At 35.2% G+C, this 26,009-nt stretch overlaps 1 long non-coding RNA gene across 1 annotated transcript in view; it reads left to right on the top strand.

The window, feature by feature from the left end:
- Positions 1-570: 570 nt before the first annotated feature.
- The window catches only part of LOC129008274 (uncharacterized), a 168,788-nt gene continuing 143,349 nt past the window's right edge, over positions 571-26,009 (top strand). The window contains exon 1 of the long non-coding RNA XR_008492496.2: positions 571-703. This is a non-coding gene — a long non-coding RNA (uncharacterized LOC129008274). The remainder of the gene's footprint in view (positions 704-26,009) is intronic.

Genomic DNA, 26,009 nt, shown 5'->3' with positions numbered 1-26,009 from the left:
GTGAGAATTAAAATTAATAAAATATTGGCTAGTCATTGATTTCTTTCTCTACTCTCCCTCTGGGATGGCTCTGTCTTCTTGATAGATTGTGAAGGCAGAAAGAACAATCTAAGCGGCAGGCTGCCCAGATCCCACCTGCCCTTTTCTACCAAGCATAAGGCACTATCAGGCCTATGAAGATTTCTATCTATCTGTTCCTCCCCATTCATACATGCATAAAATCAATTTTTGACTAAGGGGAGTAGGAAGACAATTGGACCTCTTATTAGCAGCTCCCTAATTTCTCTCAGATTTTCCTCCTTCATCAACTGGTTGAGTTGTCTCTCCTTCTGGATTTGAAAGCTGTTCTTTCACTTTGATACATCTTTGTCCATTCGAAGTATAGGCATTCAAAGTTTGAACCTGGGGCATTAGCAAGCCAGATTCTTTACCTGTAGGTTTAGGATGTCGTGAGAAACTTCTGCTTCTTCCCACTTTCTCACCCTTTTGGGTAATGTTAGAAGAGACTGACCAGGCCCAAGGTTCTGATGGCTCCACCCACAAAGTATTTGAGAGAATCTCGCAAGTGATTGGGCAAAGCATTGTAAGGGGATTTTTCTCCCATTTTGGACATTATACCCGTCCAGTGTACAGAATATCACAGGCTTTACTTTTGTGCCAATTTAAAATGAGGATACAGAAAATGAAGGCAAAGGGAAACTGTGTAAGTCAGTGGTTAATAACATGAGCTGTTGTGTTAGACTTACCTGGGTTTGAATTCTAACTCTTTCATTTACCAGTGAGGGATGTTGAGGCAACTCACTTAAGCTCCCTGAACCTCAGTTTTCCATGTGTAATATTGGTATATCTATTCTATTATTAATATGAAGATAAAGTTGATGGTATATATAAATAAATTAGAGTAAAATTTGATATATAGCAAGATCACATGTGCTAGCTTATGATGGCAATGATCATCTATGTTTATTTCATTATGGTTATCAGATGGAGTCCCTCTGAGGAAAGAGGGAAGGCAGAGAAGTTGGGTTAGAAAATGCAACAGCATCTACTACTGTTATTCATATATTTGTGTAATTATAGTAGCTATTTCATATTTCCATGTGTAATATTTACCGTCTACAGTTTATAAATCTGGTTATACTACATTTATAAGTTCAGTTTCTAGTTCAAGGGTGAAACAAAACAAAATAAAATAAGAAAGACACCCAACACAGGTTTCCATATAAAGGGTTAGGCTGCTTGTAACAAACTGGGGCAACTGCATCTGAATTCAGTTTCCTTCTAGTTTTCGTTGGTATATTTTTAATAGATCTCCCTTTCCACTTTCTCTACTTTTATCTCCTAAGATAAGAGTTTATGGCTAAGAGCCCAAAAATAATATTTTATTTAATTTAGGTGATAAATAGGAATCCAACATTAGCCTATATTTTCTTATCTTGGTCCAAAGGTTTCATTCCTAAAGATGGGCTTATCTTTTCCTTACATGTTCATTTCTTAGTTCTTTTTTTGTATTTGGTATCGTTCTTCTTTCATTTTCCCTATGCTAGAATCTTCTCTCTTTTTGAGAGATCTTGACATTAGTAGCTGTGTGATTTAGGCCAGGATGCTGCAGGGTACATTGTCTGTTGTTGTTATTCACTGTTAGGGGTTCCTAAAATATCTCTGAAAGTTCCCCAAAGAAAATATAATCTATATATGTGAGAGATAAATTTCTGTAACATAATTGAGTATAGTCGTCTGTATCATTAAGAATTGAAACTATTTGGGCCTTTTATTTTATATAGTAAAAAATATATATCGTTCAAGAATTTTGTATGCATTTACTGAATTTTAAAATACATTTTATTGCAAATATTTATACCTCTGTGTTTTGTTTCATGTTGGTGAAAAATAGGCACAGATAAACACAGATTTAATATGATTCATTTTTCCCAGAGGACTTGGCTCTAACAGTTACAAAATATAAGACAGTTTAATTTATATGGTTTTTATATAGCTCACTGACCATTCCAATCTTTTGTTTTCCTGCAAAATGAAGCCATTTAAGGGATACTCACTGTAGTAGTTTCCTGTCCTTAACAAGTTATCACAAACTGGGTGGTTTAGAACAACAGAAATCTATTCTCTCCAGTTCTGGAGATTAAACATCTGAAATCAAAATAGCACAGGGCCATTCTCCTTCTGAAGGCTCTAGGCAAGAATGCCTCCTCGCCTTTTCCTAGCTTTTAGTGTTGTTGGCAATCCTTGCAGTTCCTTGGCTTGTAGCCAAATCACTCAAATTTCTGCCTCTGTCTGTACATGGCCTTCTTTCTGTGGCTGTCTGTATTTCTGAAGCTCTGTTTCCTTGAAAGGACACCAGTCATCAGATTTAGGGTCCACCATAATCCAGCATGATCTCATTTTACCTTGATTACATCTGCAAACACCCAGTCTCCAAATAAAGTCACATTTACAGGTACTGGGGTTTAGGACTTGAATATATTTTGCTGGGGGGAGACACAATTCAACCAGCAACACTCACAAAGCACTTCATAACTGTATTATACAACTTAACTTGTAATTACTAGTTTAAGTGGTGTCTACCTCTCTTTCATTCTCTCACCATGCCCTACTGCTCAACCCTTAAGGTCAGGGTCTATTTCTTTATTTTCTATATGTCTGCCTTTATAGCTAGCACACTGCCTGAACATATTCCTTAAATGAATATAAATGGAATGGAGAATATTAAGAAGGGAGACAACATATAATGTGAAAGTTATGAAAGAAGAAAGAGTTGGTCTGTAACAGATTTGCAAAACTTGCTGGTCATCAGCTGCTTGGTAACTTTTGGGAAAATGTGGGTTTCTCCCTGAGAAACTAATTCATTGAATAATTGTGCAACCCAGAAATCTCTATTATAGACAACTTGTTCAGATGGTTCTATTTTTTGGTCAAGAATAGAAAACAGGCAGGGAGCGGTGGGTCATGCCTGTAATTCCAGCACCTTGGGAGGCCAAGGCGGGCAGATCACCTGAGGTCAGGAGTTTGAGATCTGGTCAACATGGCGAAATCTGTCTCTACTAAAAATACAAAATTAGCCAGGTGTGGTGGCGTGCACCTGTAGTCCCAGCTAGTTGGGGAGGCTGAGGCAGGAGAATTGCTTGAACCCAGGAGGCGGAGGTTGCAGTGAGCCGAGATTGCGCCACTGCACTCCAGCCTGGTGACAGAGTGAGACTCCATCTAAAAACAGAAAAAAAACAAAGAAAACATTTGATGCTTGAAAATGACAGATGACAGCGGAACCATACAGGGACTAATCATCCATTTGTCATGACAGTGAAAGCTGTTTCACCATAGCAAGTCATTTAATTATTCTGAACTTGTTTCTTCATTGGTAAAATGAGTGGTAATCAGTTCTAAAATTCTAATTTTCCTGTTTAAGGTCATTACCTCTAAAAATGCTTGGGCATTGTAGAATTTCTTTGGTCTTTATAGAAGAGATCATATATTTGAAATAATTCTCAGTCTCATCATTCTAAGATTGTAAGAAAGGTCCATGGTTGGTTAACTGTAAGTATTGGAACAATAGATAACTTCCTCCTACTACCTGTCCCTATATTTCACATTTATATAGCGAACAAATATTGCTTTTATAATGAAGGGATATTCATGCATATTCTATTTTTGTTTAACAAGCAAAGTTTAAATATCAAGAAACAAAATGCAGTAAGTCAAGTGTTACTATAAAAACTAAAGGAAAAATCTGCAAAAGGAAAGGATAAGCAAACATAAATGCATGTACAGTTCAAAAAAAGGAATAAAATTGATATGAAAGTAGAGAGGGTATTAGGCTTTTAATGTCAATATTCTTGGCCTCTCTTCTGATTTTATATTTTGTCTAAGATCTTTTATTTGAATATTTTTCTGCTAAAAAATGGCATTTTCTCTTAAGATTTCTAAGCTGAAGTTGGTTTAAATTCAGAGTATGCTGAATTTGTCTAACCCACAGATTAAATAAAATAATAAAACTGTCATATTGGGGGTGACATTGTCAACAGCATTGTCAGAAAGTGGGTGTTCACAGAAGAAGAAACAAATATAAGAAAACTTGGATAAATGGAATTGCCTACACTTTATTCTTTTTAAAGGAATAAATGGAAAATATTTGTATATCAGGTACATAATCTGTGCATTTATAGATATATATCTATATACTGATACCTGAAGACCTTGCAATAAGAATTTAGTGTTGCTGTTTTAAATCCATATTTCAAATTTTATTCTTTAGATGAAATCAAAATCCAAGAAAAATGACACTGGAGAATGGGTTGACAGAAAAGCCAATTTGACATCTGACAGTTTTATTATTTCCCCTGATTTTCTAGGAGGCTTTACCTTCAGAGGAAAAGTCAAACTAAACAACTTCATAATGAATGGAAAAATTCATCTTTGTGAATTCATGGAGAACCCTTTGGTAGTCAGACCACTCATACAAAAATTATTGAGGGCTAAATTTTGATTTTTAGGAAAATAGATCAGTCAGGTGGTGTGAATAATTGATATCATGTCTTTATGTAACAGTTATTATTTTAAAAAGAAGATGATCTCAATTATAAGCTTAAATTGATTCATATATTGAGAAAATTACTTACCTTTACTTCACTCATCATGTTACCTTCTTAATGTTTGTGAATAGATTCTCATCTCACATTAGCAATCCTCACTGCAGACCAAGGAGGATTATAGAATAAGTTAGACAGTTTCCTTAAAAATATATGGGAATTTCTATTCATATTTGGATATGTTCTCATTTGTAGAGGTTAGCACACACAATCTATTTTTTTTAAATGTTTCCGGGCTACTTTGCTGGGTTGCCTAGCAACATGAAATCCTGACTATCTAAGGGTAGTCTTCCCCTGGTGAAATGTCAGTCCCCTTATAAATGATAAGCTCTAAGCAGTACCTGCCGAATTAGTGATAATTTTTACATAGGATGTGAGATTACTTCTACAGAAGTAGATTTAAATGAGAATTCAGAGACAAAAATTACATTTGAATATTGTATACTAGGACTTCTGGAACAAAGCAGCATCATGATTAACCAGGAATAGGCTACTTATATTTGGGATTCTTATGAGTCTGGAAATACCGATATTGAAGATTTTTTTAATCCACATTGCAGAATGCTCACTTCATTGGCACAAAAAGCTGGAGAAGTTTTTATATCATAACCTGAGTAGAATTTTTTTCTTAATCTACTTTAACACTGATATTGTAATCTAATGGGAGCAAGATATGTTTTAATGATTTGAACATATTCATTCCTTTGATCAACTTCTGTTGATTTTCCCTCTACTTCTTCCTACTTTCATAGCAATACTCCAGTCTGTGCAACAAGAGCTCTCCTTTGGACTTCCAAAACAATTTTCTAACTGGTCTGCCTGCATCCAATCTTTCTTCCACTAGACTGCACATATTTTTAAAACGCAAATGTAATTATTCCAATCATCTACCCCACTTACTTAAAAGCTTCAAAGAGTTTTTATTACTTTTGGGATAAAAGTAAAACACTAAATGTCGTCTTTCACCAGGCTCTCTCTCATTTCTCTAGCTCTGGACAGTTACCTCTTCAAGGTCTTTTCTGTTTCAGGATAATTCAGTGCTTTTGTTTTAGCCCAGAGCACTCATAACAACATATACATTTTTTTTCACAGCATGTGCCACATCTGTAATTTTACATTGACTAATGTGATTACTTTATTAGTGGCATGCTCCTCCACTAGACCACAAGTGCAATAACATAGAAACCAAGTCTATTTTTAATCATCATACATTCTACAATTCCTAGCATGTAACCTAACAATTGGTAGGTACACAATAAATATTTTGTTGAATGTATGAAAGGAGGAGTGTAATATATTCTTTTTATCTTTTGAAGGATAATATGGGGTAAACCCTATGATCTATAATATCTTAACATGCCCTTGGGTAATAATTATTTTTAAACATTCTATGCCTACTACATTTCTTTTTAATAAAGAGAACTAAAAATAGAGTTGCCTTCTACCTAAATGGCTTCTAGCTCAGGAAAATACTTATATTTCCTCAGTATCTCAAATAATACAATTTAAAAAATGTTTTTTCCCTATTTCTTTTGCATGTAACATAATAGGTCCTCAGTGAAATATCATACCCTCTTAGAAAGAAATCCTCCATTTCAAATCAACCCATATAGCTGCGATATGTCCATTTTCATTACTCCATTCTTGTAAACAACTAGCAGAGACTGAACTTTTTAAAAAAGTATATAGCATACAGGGATGTGGTATTAAATAAATAATCATTTTAGCTCATGGAATTTTTAGATAATATTTTTTGAAAATCAGTGATCTGAAGTCAAACTTAATCAGCGGTGTGGGAGGGATCACTAATTAAATTTCTAAAATTACCTTCTCTATTTATATTTAGAAATTCTCCTCTGAATAAAGTTAGGTGGCATTACGTAAAATGAGGCAACTGAAGTGCTAAACCAAAGACCCAAATTAGCAGCAGCCTTTATTGGTATTTGGAACTTGTAAATTAAAAAATCACAAATATAAATTGCGTCTTCATAGTATATAAATTAATAATGCAATGATGACTTCATCCTCAAGCTTAATCATTCCATAATAAAATCAATTTATGATTAATTCAGTTATCTCAAGTTAAGAGCTATTGGGTTTCTCATAAATCAAAATAACTTTCATAAAGTGTCAGTTCAAAATGTAATTATCTTTGTAGCTATATTTTAGCATTTATTCTGCATCTACAAGAAAGTAATATATCGAAAGTAGCCAAATGTAGCACGATTATAATTGATGAATTGGTTAATTAATTAAAAGCTATCATAGAAGTTGCAAGTTCATAATTTCCCTTATGCTTAAAGATCTCTTCTTTGGTAATTAGCATCAAATTTTGTGATTTTGGAGCAACTGAGTTGTGTATTGGTTAGCTTGGGCTGCCATCATAAAATACCATAGACTACATGGTTAAAACAACAAATTTATTTTCTCATAGTTCCCAAGTCTGGAAATCTGGAATCAGGGTGCCAGCAAGGTCAGGTTTGTTGAGTGCTTTCTTCCTGGCTTGCAGACAATCCCCTTCTTGTTGTATATTCACATGGTCTTTCTTCAGTATGTGCATTTGGAGAGAGGGTTCTCTCTCTTCCTCCTTTTCTGAGGCCATTGATATTATAGGATTAAGACTCTACCCTAATGATTTATCTCATTTAACCTTATTTTCCTCCTAAAAGCCCTGTCTTCAAATAAAGTCCCATCACGAACTAGGACTTCAACACGTGAATTTTGGGGATATACAATTCAGTCCACAGCATATGCTTATAAGTTTGTAATCAGCTGTTACATTCCAAATGTTTCCGTGATACAAATATTTCCTGTCATAGCTAATGGAAGTTGCTTGGAACAATATTCCATACAAAGGAAGGACATTTAAAGATAAACACATCTTTATCTGAAATCAGTTTTTAAAGGATTTGACCTGTAGTTTCAATATAACGTGCTCAATCATTTTTCACCATCTTTACAGGTTAACACAGTTGCTGAAGATATGATTCACACAGGACAAGTCTCTTGTCTTGCTGTGTTCCTATAAAGATCTGACTCAAGTGTGAGGATCCAATTTAAAACAACATCCTTGTTTGGATCAGAATTGAGAAGGGGCAATGGTAGTAGCAGAACTTTTTCTTACATACAAATTAGTTTTTTGAAATAAGTCATACCTTCTTGAAGAGAGCTAAATTTGTCTGACTTAGGTAGGAACTTAGAAATGTAGAGACAGATTGTCAATTTATAAGGTAATCAAGTCCCTCTGCTGGAAAAAGCCTGTAGTACTTTTATGTTGCTATGTTCTGTTGGTTTCTTCTACTGATGGGTAACCAGTATTTTTCGTTATATTAGCTTGCCACACTTGAGGACTTGGTTTTGGTTTTGGTTTTCCTAAAATGTGTAGTGATAATACTTGATTGGAAAGCATAATTTGAATCCTCAAAAAAGTAGATTGTTAGCTATCTCAAAGGATGTGCACTCAATTGGTAAGCTTATTAATTCCTAGTTAATTCTCAAGATTTCTACGTGACAACTCAGAGAAACACAGAATAACATACTCCCATATTCTCAGCTAAACATAATTTATATGTGAAAACCTTTTAGTTGATGTTGTGTGGGATATCCAAGAATGTTTTTGTATACAACTTTGGAGTTAATTGCTGTAATTTAGCCATAGTCTGGATTGCAAATCAAAGTTCTAGACCATGCTGCTGGAAATACTAAATATTTTCCTTACCCAAATTCCTTCTTGAAGAAACTGTTCATCCAGAACTCTGGAAGCCATTTAAATGATCTCTTCTAGCTATGGAGAATTTATACAGAGATAATGTAAATTAGTTAACTAGGGAGCTGGACCTCTATTCATGATAGACCATTTTCAAGGATAGCAGGAAAACTGGCTGTCAGAGAGAAAGAGAAGTTTGGAGAAGATATGCAGCAGGAAGCAGAAATAGAAAATAATTCTGAGAGAGAAGGAAAGAAATTTCCACTAGTGAATTTCCATTTCCCTGGCTCATTCCCTATGGTGTCCAGCTCCTTTCATTTCTTGGCCAAAAATGAATGTGTGATCAACTATTGTACACCTACAAAAACATCTATTTTGAATTTTAACTTATTTTTGTGTGTTTTTGTTCTTTGCCATCAAACATGTCTAACTAAGAGAGATATATTTTCTACCCTCCAAATTCTTCATTTTTTTTCTTTTCACAGAGGAGAGCTTTGTGTATAGTTTGGTTGGAACCAAAGTGAATGAACAAGGGTGATAGAGTCATTCTGCACTTCAGTACCGGAAGACTCTGTTAGTAAGAGAATTCTTTCTATAAATTTTCTTGGTATCGAGGATTCTGGCTGTGGCCTTTCTCCAGGAGGACCATGGGCGAAAGTCAAGATGCGTTATCAAGGCCCATTTTAAGCTTTTGACAGACAGTTAACTTCTGTTTTTTAGCCATGGAATTAGTTGCCCTGTGAGAACTAAGAAACATTTTAATGAGAATAGGTATCACCTCTTAAGCAGAACTGAAAGCTATTTTTGTTTCTTCCGAAGTTCTCTATTAAATAGCAGACCGGATTCATACCAGAAATAAACCATTGATATTTCTACCATGTTGTATCTTCCATTTTTGTTACTGATGTCAATTAGTATTGATGATATTAACCCTATTATATCATTAGTCTCTAAGGTACTTCATTTATAGGACTAGAATTGCTGTACTTTGTTTAATTTATGTATGTAATCTAACTTTAGATCACTACATGCTCTTTTTAATCTTCAAAGATGCTGCTTATTCCCTAAACATCATTCTTCAAATATCTATTATCCCTACCGCCTACTCACTCTGCTTTTGCTGTCAGGCCAGGGATTGCTGATGAAAGAAAATGCACAAGAGTTTGAAAATTGCAGATTCATTCTTCGGAGTTTCATCATGATTATGCCTGTCATTACATCAACCCGTTTATTCACCTCTCAAATGTCACCAAGCTATTATCCTGGTTATTATTTTCTACTTAAAACATTTAACCATCCTCCATTTTTCTTTCCCTCGTTCTTAGTGGAAATATTGCTTCTTACTTATGCTGAAAGCTGAATTTTACTGAAAACACTCTCACATTACCTCACCTTCATCCTCTCATGTTTCGACTCAGGCACTTGGAAAAAAGTCCATGGAGCTGTAAGCTCCTTGAAGGTAGAAATAATAATTTAGTCACGGTTTTTTTTCTTTGATGCCCAACTGATTGTCTTTAACATAAAGCTTGCTTCCAAACTTACTCAACTGTATGCATTATTAAAACATAAAATGAACCCACCTTCCTTGATCCTGCTGCTTTTCTAGCTACTTTTTAGTCTTTCCATTTACATCAAAATATCGAAGAAAGAGACTTCTCCATTGCTTCTAGTTCATACCCACTTGCTCCATTTTAACTATGTGAAATAAGATTTATCTTCCAAATTCATGAACTTATGAAAATACTATCAAAAGATTACCAGTGACCTCTTTGCCCCCCCTACAGCCAGGAACTGTACCTTAGCTGTTATTTTTTTTTAAGATGTTTTGGTTTTTTGGATGCACTTAAGTGTTTAATATTTGAAAACACCTTTTTGAATCTTTCTTCTGCTTTGGTTGGTAAGTTGCATTGATTCTCCCATTCCGCTACTCATTCTTTGTCTATGTTTTTAATGACTTCCTTTTCTTCTCTCAGTCTTTAGAGAAGGGCACTCAAGCTTCTACCTTAAACCTTTCCTGTTCTTAGAATATACTCATGGTTTCATTTCTGATGTCTATGCAGATAATTCCCAAATGACATCTTCAGCCCTGGTTTCCTGCATGCCTTCTTCCTGTGTTTATTCTCAACTCACAGTAGCATAGACTGGATTGAATTGTGGATATCATTTTAAATTCAGTGCATTCCAAGTGAATTCAGAATTTTGCTCCCCAAACTACCTTTTCTTTCCAGATAAAACCATGGGCAGTAGCACTCTCATACTTCTAGAGACCTGAATTCAAATTATAGAATTGCCTTTCACTCTTCTCTCGGGCATCTTACAGCATCCAATATGTCACTATGTCTTTTGATTCTTCTTTTGAAAAATCTCTGGGATTCTATTTTTTCTCCTTTTCATCATTCACTAAAGTGAAGAGCCCAGGCTTCCAACACCCTAACCTACATACTTTCACACTAGTTTTCCTTTCCTTTCCACTGTTTTTCTATCATTGGGTAATCACTATATTATAACAGTAAATGAAGTTTTCTACCTGCCACTCTCATGATTGACTTCCCTGCAACATAAAGTTCCTACTTTCTGGTCAAGGATAATATTCTGATAAGCTTACCACACTTTACCTAGCTAGTCTTTTCTCCTTAAACGTTAGCTTCTAACCTTTGCCCCAGATAAATTTGTGTTCTCGTATCTTCTATCTGAACTTTTTCAAATGTACATGAAACTCTTTTCCTGATTTCTAGATTCTGCAAACTTCTCTTTTCCCATATACTAAATTTCTGGTACTACAGAATATATTTCATTAAATTTCAATTTCCTGTTTACTCACCAGTCTTACCAGACTCATAGTGGTACAGGACTTTTATTATGCTTCCTGCCATATACTCAGTGCTTAGTACTATGTCTGCCACTTAGCAAGTGCTCAGAATATATTGAAAAATAAATATCTTAGCCCTGATTCACCTACAGAATCTAGTCAAATGTGTGCCACGTACTACACCCTCCATTCTTTCTGGCTGTTTAATTTATATATGTCTATATTTTTTCCTTCTTGATTATAGTGAATGCTATCTGTTATAGACATCTTTTCATAGGGTAGACTTATACTGCAAATACCCGCATTTATAGTTGCTTTTTATTTCTTTTAAAAGTATTTGTAACATCTTGTCTTGTTTGGCAACCAAATTGCCTAAATAAATTTAGGAATGTCTAGCTTAAGAGTTTACCTGATAATATTAACCACCCACTTAATTCTGCATCGCTGTTCTTATGAGAGGACTGGCAAAATTATTTCATAATCATCTCTGACTACATTTTATATAGTTTCATGTTAGTTGGCCTAATATACTATTTCCTATTTATGCTAATAATTTCTGATCTTATACTTCAATACCAGTGAGGCTTTTGTTCAATATATTCAGGTTACACAAGGAGATTATTGTATTGCTATTATTATTATTAAATATTCAGGCTCTGAAGGCTTTTAAGTAGGTTATTTGGTTTAGATATATTATTGCAATAAATTGTTTGTACCCTTAAAATATATTTTATTCAATTTACAACAGTTAAAGTATTGAAATCATAGCCCAGTGAATTCTTGCTTATTACACATTACACATCAATATGTGAATGAATATAATTCTGATAAAGATAGACAAAACTATACAAATCTTTGATTAATAGAATATAGGTTTAAACATATTTCTTGTTTACTCTGTGTTCAAATTACTAAGGACAACCAACAAGCACCTTAAAATTGAGACAAAATGACTGTTTTTATAACAGAATTTTAGGTTAAATTATAAATTATAAACATTATATAGTTCTTTATGAAACAAGAGGTTGTAGTTTCTTCTATAACTGGCTTATGGGAGTGGGGAGTGGAGATTAGAGAGGGTAAGACTCAGAATAAGACAGTTTTTTAAAAAATTAACCTTTTATTTTTTTGGTTTGGGAGTGCTTGGCAAGTTTTTTTTTTTTTTCCAGGTATTCTTTAAACATGACTACTTTCATGTATATAAGTGTGGAAAAATGTGATTTATGCATCAGCCGTAGGTTAAAATAATGGAATAAATAATATCTTGTGGCATTCTGAATGGGGAACTGGTACTGAGAGTCTCTTTTCCCACTGAGGCCTTCACCTCTGTCACCTGCCACCCACTTCTGACCTATGAGTCACTGACTATTCCAACTTCATTTAAAATCTTTATTAAATTAGTTTCAATCCCAAGCCTCTATATTAAGAGAAACTAAATTGAATTTTATACTTTTAAAATAGAGAATTGTAGGGGAGATTGCAGAATCATTGAAATGTTTGTGTATTTGGAAATCTTGGTATATGTATACACATATATTTGTGTATATGAATGTATGTGTATGTATACATATGAATATAGGTAAATTCATACCATCCACCCCCCTTTTTCTTTTGTTTTAGGATGGCATGCTCTATTACTTCTTTAAGAAGTAATAATACCAATAATAATTGACATTTATTGATTATTGTGTGTAAAATGCTGTGCTAAGTGCTTCATCACACACTTTAATAAAACCTCCTTTATTAAATGGTAAGCTTAGTGTAGAAGTAGCCTGTGTGTATCTTGTTTGCTACTAGATACTGCCTATTACATAATGCACACTCAATAGATATTAGTTGAATGAAGGAAGAATATCACTATATCCTTATAAAACAGACATAATTGTCTTTATTATGCAAATGAGAAAAATGAGATTGGATAGTCTCTCACTTGGAAGAGAACTTCCAAAACTCATCCTTACTCCAAAGTCCATGGGTTTAATTACATTACAATTAGGTGAAAATATTCACCAGAGGCAAAGTTTTTTGGACAGAATTTTCAGTTAAATATATTAATTCCTTTGTGGAAAAAAGATCCTACTACTAACATAAAATTCTTTATTCTCTTATGAAACAGTAACCTACTGAAATTTTTCTTAGGCTAAAGCATCTAAAATGCTTCACAACTGTTCCAGATTAACCCTGTGTTAATAAGGCTGTGGTTCCTTGGTATTTTTATACATATTTATGTTGCTTTAAGTTATTTTCATTGTTAAGGTATGACTCTTCATATGATTAGATATATTTAATAAGCATAAGTATATGCATATATAATTTAATTTTAAAATTAATTTTGGAATTATCTATTGGATAAAGCTATCTGAAAAAGGTCTACTCCTGTCTGACAAGAATAAATATAAGGGAAATGCCAATAAACTCATTTTGTTTGCCACTTTAAAAACATGAAAAACAAAAAGAACAAAAAACACACTTAAGAAATCAAGTGTGTTTGTTTTTTGGAGTTCTCTGGGAAATCATGCCTTCTACAATCAATACTGTGAGTTCCCTGTGTGCCTTCATATAGGCTTTATTTTTAGGCTTTGTAACTCTGAGTGTACTGGGTCATGTGTTCATAATATCACTTGTTAAATTCTACCTTGAAAATAGCCCACATCAATATAGTGAATAAGTCAAATATTTTCCAAAATATATGAGGCATTTAAATGTATATGGCATGTTCTGTACCTCAAAATAATAAAAGCAATATATGACAAACCCACAGCCAACATTAGACTAAGTGAGGATAAGTTGAAAGCATTCCCATTAAGAACTGGATCAAAACAAGGATGCCCACTTTCGCCATTTCTATTCAATATGGTACTGGAAATCCCAGCCAGAGCAATCAGAGAAGAGAAAAATAAAAATCATCCAAATTGGAAAAGAGGAAGTCAAACTATTTCTGTTAGATGGTGATATGCTCTTATATATAGAAAACCCTAAAGACTCCTCCATGACTCCTAGATTTAATAAGTTAATAAAGTCTCAGGTTACAAAATCAGTATATGCAAATCAAAAGCACTGTTATACACCAACAATGACCAAGCTGAGAATCAAATCAAGAACTCAATCCCTTTCACAGTAGCTACCAAAAAATGCCTAGGATCATACTTAACTAACGAGGTGAATGATCTCTACGAGGAGAACTATAAAACGCTGATGAAATAAATCTAGGTGACACAAAGTGGAAAAACGTATCTTACTCATGGATTGGAATAATCAATATTGTGAAAATGACCATACTGCCCAAAGTAATCTACAGATTCAGTTCAATTCCTACCAAAATACCAATGTTACTTCTCACAGAATTAGGAGAAAAAAGCCTAAAATTCATATGGAACCAAATAAGAGCCTGAGTAGCCAATGCAATCCAAAGCAAAAAGAGCAAACATGGAGGCCTCACATTAACCACCTTCAAATTGTACTATATGGCTATAGTAACGAAAACAGCATGGTACTGGTATTAAAATAGACACATAGACTAATGGAACAGAATAGAGAATCCAGAAATAAAAGCAAATACTTGCAACCAACTGATCTTCAACAAAGGAGACAAAATATACACTGGGGAAAGGACATTCAATAAATGATGCTGGGAAATTTTGATAGCCACATGCAGAAAAAATGAAACTGGTCCCCATCTCTCACCATATAAAATATTCAAGATCGATTAGAGTCTTACATCTCAAAGCTGAAACTGAAAAGATTCTAGAACAAAACCCAGGAAAAACTCTTCTGGACATTGGTCTAGGCAAATAATTTATCACTAAGACCACAAAAGCAAATACAAGAAAAAACAAAATTAAATAAATGGGACTTTAAAGTAAAAAGCTTCTGCACAACAAAAGACATAACAGAGTAAGCAGACAACCTACAGAATAGGAGAAAATATTTGTAAACTGTGCATCTGACAAATGGCTATTATCCAGAATCTAAAAGGAACTCAAAATATAACCAAGAAAAAACATAATAATCTCATGAAAAAGTAGGCAGTGTTTGTGTCCTTTGCACACTTTTTAATGGGGTTTCCTTTGCAGGGACACGGATGAAGCTGGAAGCCATTATCCTCAGCAAGCTAATGCAAGAACAGAAAATCAAACACCACATGTTCTCACTTATAAGTAGGAGCTGAACAATGAGAACACATGGACACAAGGACAGGAACAACACACCTGGGGCCTGCCAAGGGATGAGGTCGGGAGAGGAAGAGCATTAGGAAAAATAGCTAATGCATGCTGAGCTTAATTACCTAGGTGATGGGTTGCTGGGTGCAGGAAACCATCATGGCACACATTTACCTATGTAACAAACCCACACATCCTGCACACGTACCCCAGAAATTAATATAAAAATTAAAATTAATTTAAAAAGTGGGCAAACAGCATGAACAGACATTTAGCAAAAGAAGATATACAAATGGCCAACAAACATGAAAAAATTCTCAGCATCACTAATCATTAGGAAAATTCAAATTAAAAGCACAATGACCTTACCGTGGCCAGAATGGCCATTATTAAAAAGTCAAAAAGCAATAGATGTTAGCGTAGATGTGGTGAAAAGGGAATGCTTACACACTGCTGGTGAGAATGTAAATTAGTACAACCTTTACAGAAAACAGAATGGAGATTTTTTAAAGAACTAAAAGTGGATCAATTCAATCCAGCAACCCCACTACTGGGTATCTCCCTAGAGGAAAATAAGTCATTATATTAAAAAGACACTTGCATATGTATTTTTATTTCAGCACAGTACACAATTGCACAGAATAGAATCAACCTAAGAGTGGGCAAAGAAATTGTGATATGTATATACCATGCAATAGTATTCAGCTGCCAAAAAGAATGCAATAATGTCTTTTGCAGCAACTTGGAAGGAACTGGGTGCCATAATCCTAATGAAGTAACTTGGGAATGGAAAACCAAACACCTCATGTTCTCACTTATAAGTGGGAGTTAACCTATAGACAGGCAAAAACATAGAGTTAGGTATAATGGACTTTGGAGACTCAGAAGTGGGAAAGTGAGAGGGGATAAGAGATAAAAAAAAAAAAAAATCACCTGTTAGGAACAATGTACACTATTTAGGTGATGAGTACACTAAAAACCCAGACTTTACTACTACACAATTCATCTGTGTAACCAAAAACCACTTATACCCCTAGAACTATTCAAATAAAAGTATGAATAGATTTATATGACATGTTTTTATTGTCATTTTCTCACCAATGTTTCTTTCCATTAAAATATGTATTAAGGAGTATATTTTAGTTGAGCAAATAAAGTAACTTACTGAATATATCATATGTATTCATATCACACGCATTCTTCTAGGGAATGGGAATAATACCAGGGTAAACCAGAACAATATAGCCCTTAACTTTGGTCCAATATCATAGTTTAATTAGAAAACACAGAAAATTTTACTGGAAATTATAATATAGTGTTATAAATTATGTAGCAGAAGAAGTTTGGGGTATTCTCAAAACACTTAAGGGCATATGACCCATGTCTGGGTGATCAGGGAATGCTTCTAGGAGGAAGTGACATTTAATCTGAGATATGGAAGATAAAAAGGAGCTGATTATTTCTAGTAACATCCTGAGATAAATGGTCTAAAACTTGGGAACCTAACCGATTTGACTGGTTTGAAGTTGATGCTTTTGCCAAGATCATAAAAATGCTGATACTAAAATATAGGAAGGTACTTCTGGGGTTTCAAACACCAGAAAACTGCATGTATGAAGAAAGCTTGTGGCAAAAGACAGCTTGCAGCTCTGAAAAAACTTGGGGGAGAAAATCTCCAAAAAACTACAAGAAAGGTGTGCATAACAGAATGACTGAGAGTGAGAGACAGAAAAAAAAAATATATGGAAGAAGGGGCAAGATTAGACCCTGTAAGTGGTTTTAAGCAGGAAAGAGCATGGTAACAATCACATTTGCATTTTTAAGAGTGGGCAGATGCCCATCCAAGCTGATATGTCCAGCAGGCATTTGGAGAAACAGGTCAGAGGCACTTGTGTGTGAACTCTGTTGGGTGTATGGATTTGGGAGTTATCAGCATGTAAATTATAATTGAAGGAACAGGAATTCATGAGATCATACTGGAAGAGTGAGCAGAGCAATAAGATGAGAAAGACAAAAGAGAATCCTGAGAAACACTAACAGTAACATTATCTGTTGTGGTTTAGAGAAAAGAAGTCTTAATTCCCATTTCAAAAAGAAATGAGCTTACAACCAGGACTTGTGGTTCTCTAGAAAATGGCTCAATTTTCTAAATTATTTAAGAAATTTCTATTTTGATATTAGAAAAGCAATGTTCATTTTGGATAATTTGGAAGATACAGAAAAAATAAAAAAAATTACCTAGACTCTTACCACTCAGAACTAAGAGATATTAAAATGTTGGCATGTTTACTATGAATTCTTTAATTTTTTCATACCTCCTTGTATTCAGGGACCCTGGACTTGGCTGTATGACCTGTTTTAGCCAACATAACAGTGAGACATATGGCACAGGCAGAGGCTTGCAAAGTGCTTGTGCCTTAGCTTGCTCACTTACTGCTCTTTGACTCCCTGAGACCGATAGGGGAAAAAGCACAGGCTTGCCTGCTGAGTGATGGTGCAGAGGTGAGCTATCTCAGCTGAGACCTCCTAGTCCAACCAGACTTTCATTATGTGAGTGAGGCCATCCTAAAACATCGAGCCCCAGTTAAAGTTGCCTAGACCTAAAAAACATGCCATTCAGCCCACAATCATGAAAACAAAAAAGTTGATTATATTAAGCCTCTGAAGTTTTGAAAGGATTTGTTACAGAGCAATAGTCAACTGATATGATGATGGCTGTTAAGTGAATTTGCAAGTAAGGAATATGACATGTGTACTTAGAAGGCTTGTGTTTAATTTCACCTCCACAGCATCCTGGCTGTGTGGTTCTGGATAATTAACTTGCTCCTTTCAACTCCAATTTCTCTATCTGTAGAATATTTCACCAGATGAAGTACAATAATGAATAAAAAATTATAAGCTCAGAAACATTATCTGTTATTGTGCTTTCATGAGATTAAAACATAACTCTGTTTCATTTTCTAAGTTCCCTGTTAAGCAGCTACAGTTGTCCCCCTTAAGCCACATTTTTTTCCCCCATGGTTTCAGTTACTCACAGTCAAAGGTAATCCTAAAATAGGTGGGCACAGTACAATAAGATATTTTGAGAGACAGAATTACCACAAACCTGTAACTTTTCTTAACAGAATATTGCTATGGTTCAGTTTTAATATTAGTTATTGTTAATCTCGTAATGTGACTAATTTATGAGTTAAACTTTATCATAAGTATGTATGTATAAAAAAACAGTATATATAGGGCTTGATTCTATCCATGGTTTCAGGCATCCACTGGGCTTCTTGCAACATATCCCCCATGGATAAGGAAGTACTATGGTATACTAATTTAATATGATGCAACTCTTATCCAGTTTATACTGTTACGATGTCCAATATAATGTAGTAAGCTACTGCCATACTTCTCACAGCAAAACATGACTTGAAGTCCAATTGACTTGGATATCATTATTTCTATCATTAATAAGAATAAACATAAAAGCTCATATTTACATGTGTTGCATTCTATGAAATAGTAACTGTTATTATCACCACTTTTTATGCAAGAAAACTGATATAGACTAATTTTCTTTTAGTTACATAACCAGTAAATGATAGAGCCTAGGATTTAGCCTATGACTTGGGTTTTTCTGAGTCCATACCCTGAGTCCTTTGCCACTATGTTATTGTGTTTCAGAGTTAGAACCTTAAGTTTCAAAGAGCAAACCAACTGTGGGAGCCCTTGTAGAACTCTCAGATCACCTGGGGCAAGATCTTGATGATATTCTACCTTATTCACTTACCAATTTTGGCAAAGTTGACTTCAGATTCCCAGATCTTCCCTACAGAGTGTGCCTAGGACTTTATCCTAGGCAGGATGCTTTATCCATTGCCCATAACTTAGAACCTGTGAAAGACATCAAAGCACTCTTAACTCATCTCCAGTTAACCAATTAAACTTTTTGGAAAATACAATTTATCTCTCTCTTCATGGATTCCTCTTTCCCCATACATCCTTTTTCTCCATCTTTTATCAGGTAGTTAGCACCACTATTTTAAACCTTAAAAATATTTTATTCTTATCCAGCTTCCTATTTTTCTGTTTATACAAAATTCCTCATTCAAGCGGACCTCTGTTCTGACCCTTGTTTAAAGCGAGGTATTGCTGATTTACTTCATAGTGGATCAAACAATGTAAATATTACATTGACTAAAATCCGAACATAAGTTTAAAAAATCAACTTTCATAGGCTTTTCGTCCTTCTAAAATAAATACTTTTGATCTTAGTAATCATATGACAATATGGCTATTGAGAAAGCAGAGCCAGAAGAAAAATAAAAAATCTATCACGTTAGTTTGTGGAATAAGCCACTGGAGGCTTATTTCTCTTATTCTTTTCCCTTTTCTCACCCCTTCTTTGTCACCCCAGGGGATAAATTATTATTGGCATTCCAACTTTTAAATAGTTTTAAATGGTTTTTTCTTGTGGTTCAGATGTGATGTTACATCTGTCACAGATATTGAAATATATCTCATTTCTTGCTTTATAATTTACCAGCTGGTTAGTGCTAGTAGCAAAAGTTACTTTCCTCCCCAAAGTGCAGCCTTTATAACAGTGGATCATTAATGGCTCTTCTTTGTGACAGATGTTATCTGACTTAATATAAGTGGGAATGCCACAATAAGGCACCATTAGAAAATCTGATAATTAAGTGATATTTTGATGCGTTTCAAGCTTATATTTAAAAATAAAGTGTAGGTAGGAGAAGTTCTGACTTTGATCTATTGCCCAAGTTTGCATATTTTCACAGAATAGGAACAAAACAAAACCTTCCATAATACCTATTGGAAAACCATGAACCTTGCAAACTACCATCCACAAGTCATCAAATTTTATTTTTCTTCACCTTTTTTGAGTAACTTAGATTTTCAAGTAATTTTATACTTCTTGTTTCATGTTATAGGGCTCCTTGTAATGGTCTGTTTCTTGCTATTTATGCAATATATGGCCCATATAACTTTGGATCCATATAATTTTGTATTGTAGTTATCTATTTTTCTAAACTTGTTTTTTTTTTGTTTTGTTTTGTTTTTGCCTTCTAGAGATTGATTTCCTTGAAAATGAGAATTTCAGTTGGCTTTTGACCATCAGTGCCTAATATAAGGACATACTGGGTATACACACAGTGGCTCTTCAAAAATATCTGTTGAGTAAATGCATTATTTTAGGATGTCTCTGATTCTCCCTTTCCCTTCATGTTTCTCCATTCTTTTTTCTTCTCATCTCGCTCTTCAGTTTTTAAGTATGCATGGGGTCATAACAGCCTGCTAGATTGTCTGAGGCCAAATCTTTAGCCCTTTTTTAAGGAGCCTAAAGTCTCCATCCTCAGGATTCCCTGAAGATTCATTACCATTTGCTCCTATCCTTGCACAACAGCTTAATCATAACATTTCCTTATACTCTAACCAGCACTCCTGGATCTTTAAATAGCTGTATTCCCTTATTTTCCTGCCAGTTCTCCAAAATACAAGCCAGATGAGGGGGATGGACCAAAGAAGCAAAGCAACACCATGGACATCCCAGCAGAGAAAGCTTCTTGTTTCCCATCACTTTACTGGAGCAAAGATTACTGTCCAAAGGTAGCTTCTCTATCAGGGGACTAGCTTTTGGGCTTGGGCCCAAGGAACAATCAACAGTGCAAATGTGCATCAGCTGTTACTCTTTGCCTTATAGTTTTGCAGTCTTTCTGTTTGTTCTATATGGCCGGCTGCTTGTCTGTCACTTGGCAGGCTCACACCAACATAGTGTTAACCAGTTTGCTTCCCCCTCATCTGGTTCTGGAAATTGATCCCTGCATATCTGATTCATTACTTCAAACAAACCTCTGATCAAGAGGCTTGAGAGCCACAGGTGGCCACTTCAGCTGAGAGAAACAAAAGGCCCTATGTAGATGTTCTCTTTAGAATCAACAAACAAATCTATTTTTATAGTACTTGCAACTGATATCTTGCATATAGCAAGCATTAATTCATGTTTTATCATAATCAGATTTCTCATAGCTCTCAAATGAACCTGATACAATGGGATACAACTTTATATTTATTTCTACTTAGAGAAAACCATACTATTTAAGGCATATCTTTTTTTTGTCCCTAGTACTTATCTGAGCCCTGTTTTACCCTCCAGTGAATCCTAATATGATCACCTTCTAAGACAAAGTGGACTTATACTTACTTTCTGTTGAAATTAATTATATTTCTATCACTTGGACATAAATGGAAAAGGAAAGATTTATTATTTATAATTATAAATGAATAGCATTATAATAGAGACTGAAAGAATCTTTGGGAATTTGGGAGCAAATTAATCTCACTTAGTCTACAGATAAAGGGAGACCTCTTGCCAGGTTGACTTTTAAGCTGAGCCCTGCAGGAATGAGTAAACATTTAAGGTAAGAGAGAATTGAGAATCAGCAAGGTACATTTAAAGCACTGAAAGAAATTCCAAATGGGTAGTCAGGATAAGGGTGGTTTGGGCGGGAAAAGAGCTTGAAAGTCATTTGTGCAATTGTGCTGTTGCTGATCACACGTAAATAGTATGGTGATGACTACGTCACAGGTAGACATATACAGAGTTGTATACTGCTTGTAGAGTCACTGTGAAGAGTTCACAAAAGAAGTTACATGTTTCTCATACCTTGAAGAATGAATAGAAATTTACTTTCACAAAATGAATGACAGTAAGACATTGCTACAGTAACAAGTGGATGGAAGTATGATGTTGTAGGTATTGTAGACATTGGGTGCATGTTTGTAGGGTGCTGAGTGGTATGTTAAGAATGCTAGAGATGAGCTAGGAGAAGTAGGTAGCTGCCAGTTTGTGAACATATTTGTCATGATAAGAAATCTGAATTTTATCCTGTACTCAGTGGGAGGTCTTGTAAATATTGTTATCTATTCTCATTAGATTCTCTCACTTGTATTCTATAGTCAATTCTGGAAATTTCAAATATGGGGAACAACTGATATAGCCCTAAACTATTTTTTTTTTCTTTTATTATTATTATTATTATTATTATTATACTTTAGGTTTTATGGTACATGTGCACAATGTGCAGGTAAGTTACATATGTATACATGTGCCATGCTAGTGCGCTGCACCCACCAACTCGTCATCTAGCATTAGGTATATCTCCCAATGCTATCCCTCCCCCCTCCCCCCACCCCACAACAGTCCCCAGAGTGTGATGTTCCCCTTCCTGTGTCCATGTGTTCTCATTGTTCAATTCCCACCTATGAGTGAGAATATGCGGTGTTTGGTTTTTTGTTCTTGCGTTAGTTTACTGAGAATGATGATTTCCAATTTCATCCATGTCCCTACAAAGGACGTGAACTCATCATTTTTTATGGCTGCGTAGTATTCCATGGTGTATATGTGCCACATTTTCTTAATCCAGTCTATCATTGTTGGACATTTGGGTTGGTTCCAAGTCTTTGCTATTGTGAATAATGCGGCAATAAACATACGTGTGCATGTGTCTTTATAGCAGCATGATTTATAGTCCTTTGGGTATATACCCAGTAATGCAATGGCTGGGTCGAATGGAATTTCTACTTCTAGATCCCTGAGGAATCGCCACACTGACTTCCACAAGGGTTGAACTAGTTTACAGTCCCACCAACAGTGTAAAAGTGTTCCTATTTCTCCACATCCTCTCCAGCACCTGTTGTTTCCTGACTTTTTAATGATTGCCATTCTAACTGGTGTGAGATGGTATCTCATTGTGGTTTTGATTTGCATTTCTCTGATGGCCAGTGACGGTGAGCATTTTTTCATGTGTTTTTTGGCTGCATAAATGTCTTCTTTTGAGAAGTGTCTGTTCATGTCCTTCGCCCACTTTTTGATGGGGTTGTTTGTTTTTTTCTTGTAAATTTGTTGGAGTTCATTGTAGATTTTGGATATTAGCCCTTTGTCAGATGAGTAGGTTGCGAAAATTTTCTCCCATTTTGTAGGTTGCCTGTTCACTCTGATGGTAGTTTCTTTTGCTGTGCAGAAGCTCTTGAGTTTAATTAGATCCCATTTGTCAATTTTGGCTTTTGTTGCCATTGCTTTTGGTGTTTTAGACATGAAGTCCTTGCCCATGCCTATGTCCTGAATGGTAATGCCTAGGTTTTCTTCTAGGGTTTTTATGGTTTTAGGTCTAACATTTAAGTCTTTAATCCATCTTGAATTGATTTTTGTATAAGGTGTAAGGAAGGGATCCAGTTTCAGCTTTCTACATATGGCTAGCCAGTTTTCCCAGCACCATTTATTAAATAGGGAATCCTTTCCCCATTTCTTGTTTTTGTCAGGTTTGTCAAAGATCAGATACTTGTAGATATGTGGCATTATTTCTGACGGCTCTGTTCTGTTCCATTGATCTGTGTCTCTGTTTTGGTACCAGTACCATGCTGTTTTGGTTACTGTAGCCTTGTAGTATAGTTTGAAGTCAGGTAGTGTGATGCCTCCAGCTTTGTTCTTTCGGCTTAGGATTGACTTGGCGATGCGGGCTCTTTTTTGGTTCCATATGAACTTTAAAGTAGTTTTTTCCAATTCTGTGAAGAAAGTCATTGGTAGCTTGATGGGGATGGCATTGAATCTGTAAATTACCTTGGGAAGGATGGCCATTTTCATGATATTGATTCTTCCTACCCATGAGCATGGAATGTTCTTCCATTTGTTTGTATCCTCTTTTATTTCCTTGAGCAGTGGTTTGTAGTTCTCCTTGAAGAGGTCTTTCACATCCCTTGTAAGTTGGATTCCTAGGTATTTTATTCTCTTTGAAGCAATTGTGAATGGGAGTTCACTCATGATTTGGCTCTCTGTTTGTCTGTTATTGATGTATAAGAATGCTTGTGATTTTTGCACATTGATTTTGTATCCTGAGACTTTGCTGAAGTTGCTTATCAGCTAACGAGCAAAATATCCAGCTAACATCATAATGACAGGATCAAATTCACACATAACAATATTAACTTTAAATGTAAATGGACTAAATGCTCCAATTAAAAGACACAGACTGGCAAACTGGATAAAGACTCAAGACCCATCAGTGTGCTGTATTCAGGAAACCCATCTCACGTGCAGAGACACACATAGGCTCAAAATAAAAGGATGGAGGAAGATCTACCAAGCAAATGGAAAACAAAAAAAGGCAGGGGTTGCAATCCTAGTCTCTGATAAAACAGACTTTAAACCAACAAAGATCAAAAGAGACAAAGAAGGCCATTACATAATGGTAAAGGGATTAATTCAACAAGAAGAGCTAACTATCCTAAATATATATGCACCCAATACAGGAGCACCCAGATTCATAAAGCAAGTCCTGAGTGACCTACAAAGAGACTTAGACTCCCACACATTAATAATGGGAGACTTTAACACCCCACTATCAACATTAGACAGATCAACGAGACAGAAAGTCAACAAGGATACCCAGGAATTGAACTCAGCTCTGCACCAAGCGGACCTAATAGACATCTACAGAACTCTCCACCCCAAATCAACAGAATATACATTTTTTTCAGCACCACACCACACCTATTCCAAAATTGACCATATACTTGGAAGTAAAGCTCTCCTCAATAAATGTAAAAGAACAGAAATTGTAACAAACTGTCTCTCAGATCACAGTGCAATCAAGCTAGAACTCAGGATTAAGAATCTCACTCAAAACCGCTCAACTACATGGCAACTGAACAACCTGCTCCTGAATGACTACTGGGTACATAACGAAATGAAGGCAGAAATAAAGATGTTCTTTGAAACCAACGAGAACCAAGACACAACATACCAGAATCTCTGGGATGCATTCAAAGCAGTGTGTAGAGGGAAATTTATAGCACTAAATGCCCACAAGAGAAAGCAGGAAAGATCCAAAATTGACACCCTAACATCACAATTAAAAGAACTAGAAAAGCAAGAGCAAACACATTCAAAAGCTAGCAGAAGGCAAGAAATAACTAAAATCAGAGCAGAACTGAAGGAAATAGAGACACAAAAAACCCTTCAAAAAATAAATGAATCCAGGAGCTGGTTTTTTGAAAGGATCAACAAAATTGATAGACCGCTAGCAAGATTAATAAAGAAAAAAAGAGAGAAGAATCAAATAGATGCAATAAAAAATGATAAAGGGGATATCACCACCGATCCCACAGAAATACAAACTACCATCAGAGAATATTACAAACACCTCTATGCAAATAAACTAGAAAATCTAGAAGAAATGGATAAATTCCTCGACACATACACCCTCCCAAGACTAAACCAGGAAGAAGTTGAATCTCTGAATAGACCAATAACAGGAGCTGAAATTGTGGCAATAATCAATAGCTTACCAACCAAAAAAAGTCCAGGTCCAGATGGATTCACAGCCGAATTCTACCAGAGGTACAAGGAGGAGCTGGTACCATTCCTTCTGAAACTATTCCAATCAATAGAAAAAGAGGGAATCCTCCCTAACTCATTTTATGAGGCCAGCATCATCCTGATACCAAAGCCTGGCAGAGACACAACAAAAAAAGAGAATTTTAGACCAATATCCTTGATGAACATTGATGCAAAAATCCTCAATAAAATACTGGCAAACAGAATCCAGCAGCACATCAAAAAGCTTATCCACCATGATCAAGTGGGCTTCATCCCTGGGATGCAAGGCTGGTTCAATATACGCAAATCAATAAATGTAATCCAGCATATAAACAGAACGAAAGACAAA

The sequence above is a fragment of the Pongo pygmaeus genome, chromosome 9 (assembly GCF_028885625.2).
Source record: "Pongo pygmaeus isolate AG05252 chromosome 9, NHGRI_mPonPyg2-v2.0_pri, whole genome shotgun sequence".
NCBI classification, from domain to species: domain Eukaryota; kingdom Metazoa; phylum Chordata; class Mammalia; order Primates; family Hominidae; genus Pongo; species Pongo pygmaeus.
Note: the sequence above shows the minus strand (reverse complement) of the source record. Positions and strands in the feature narration are given on the sequence as shown.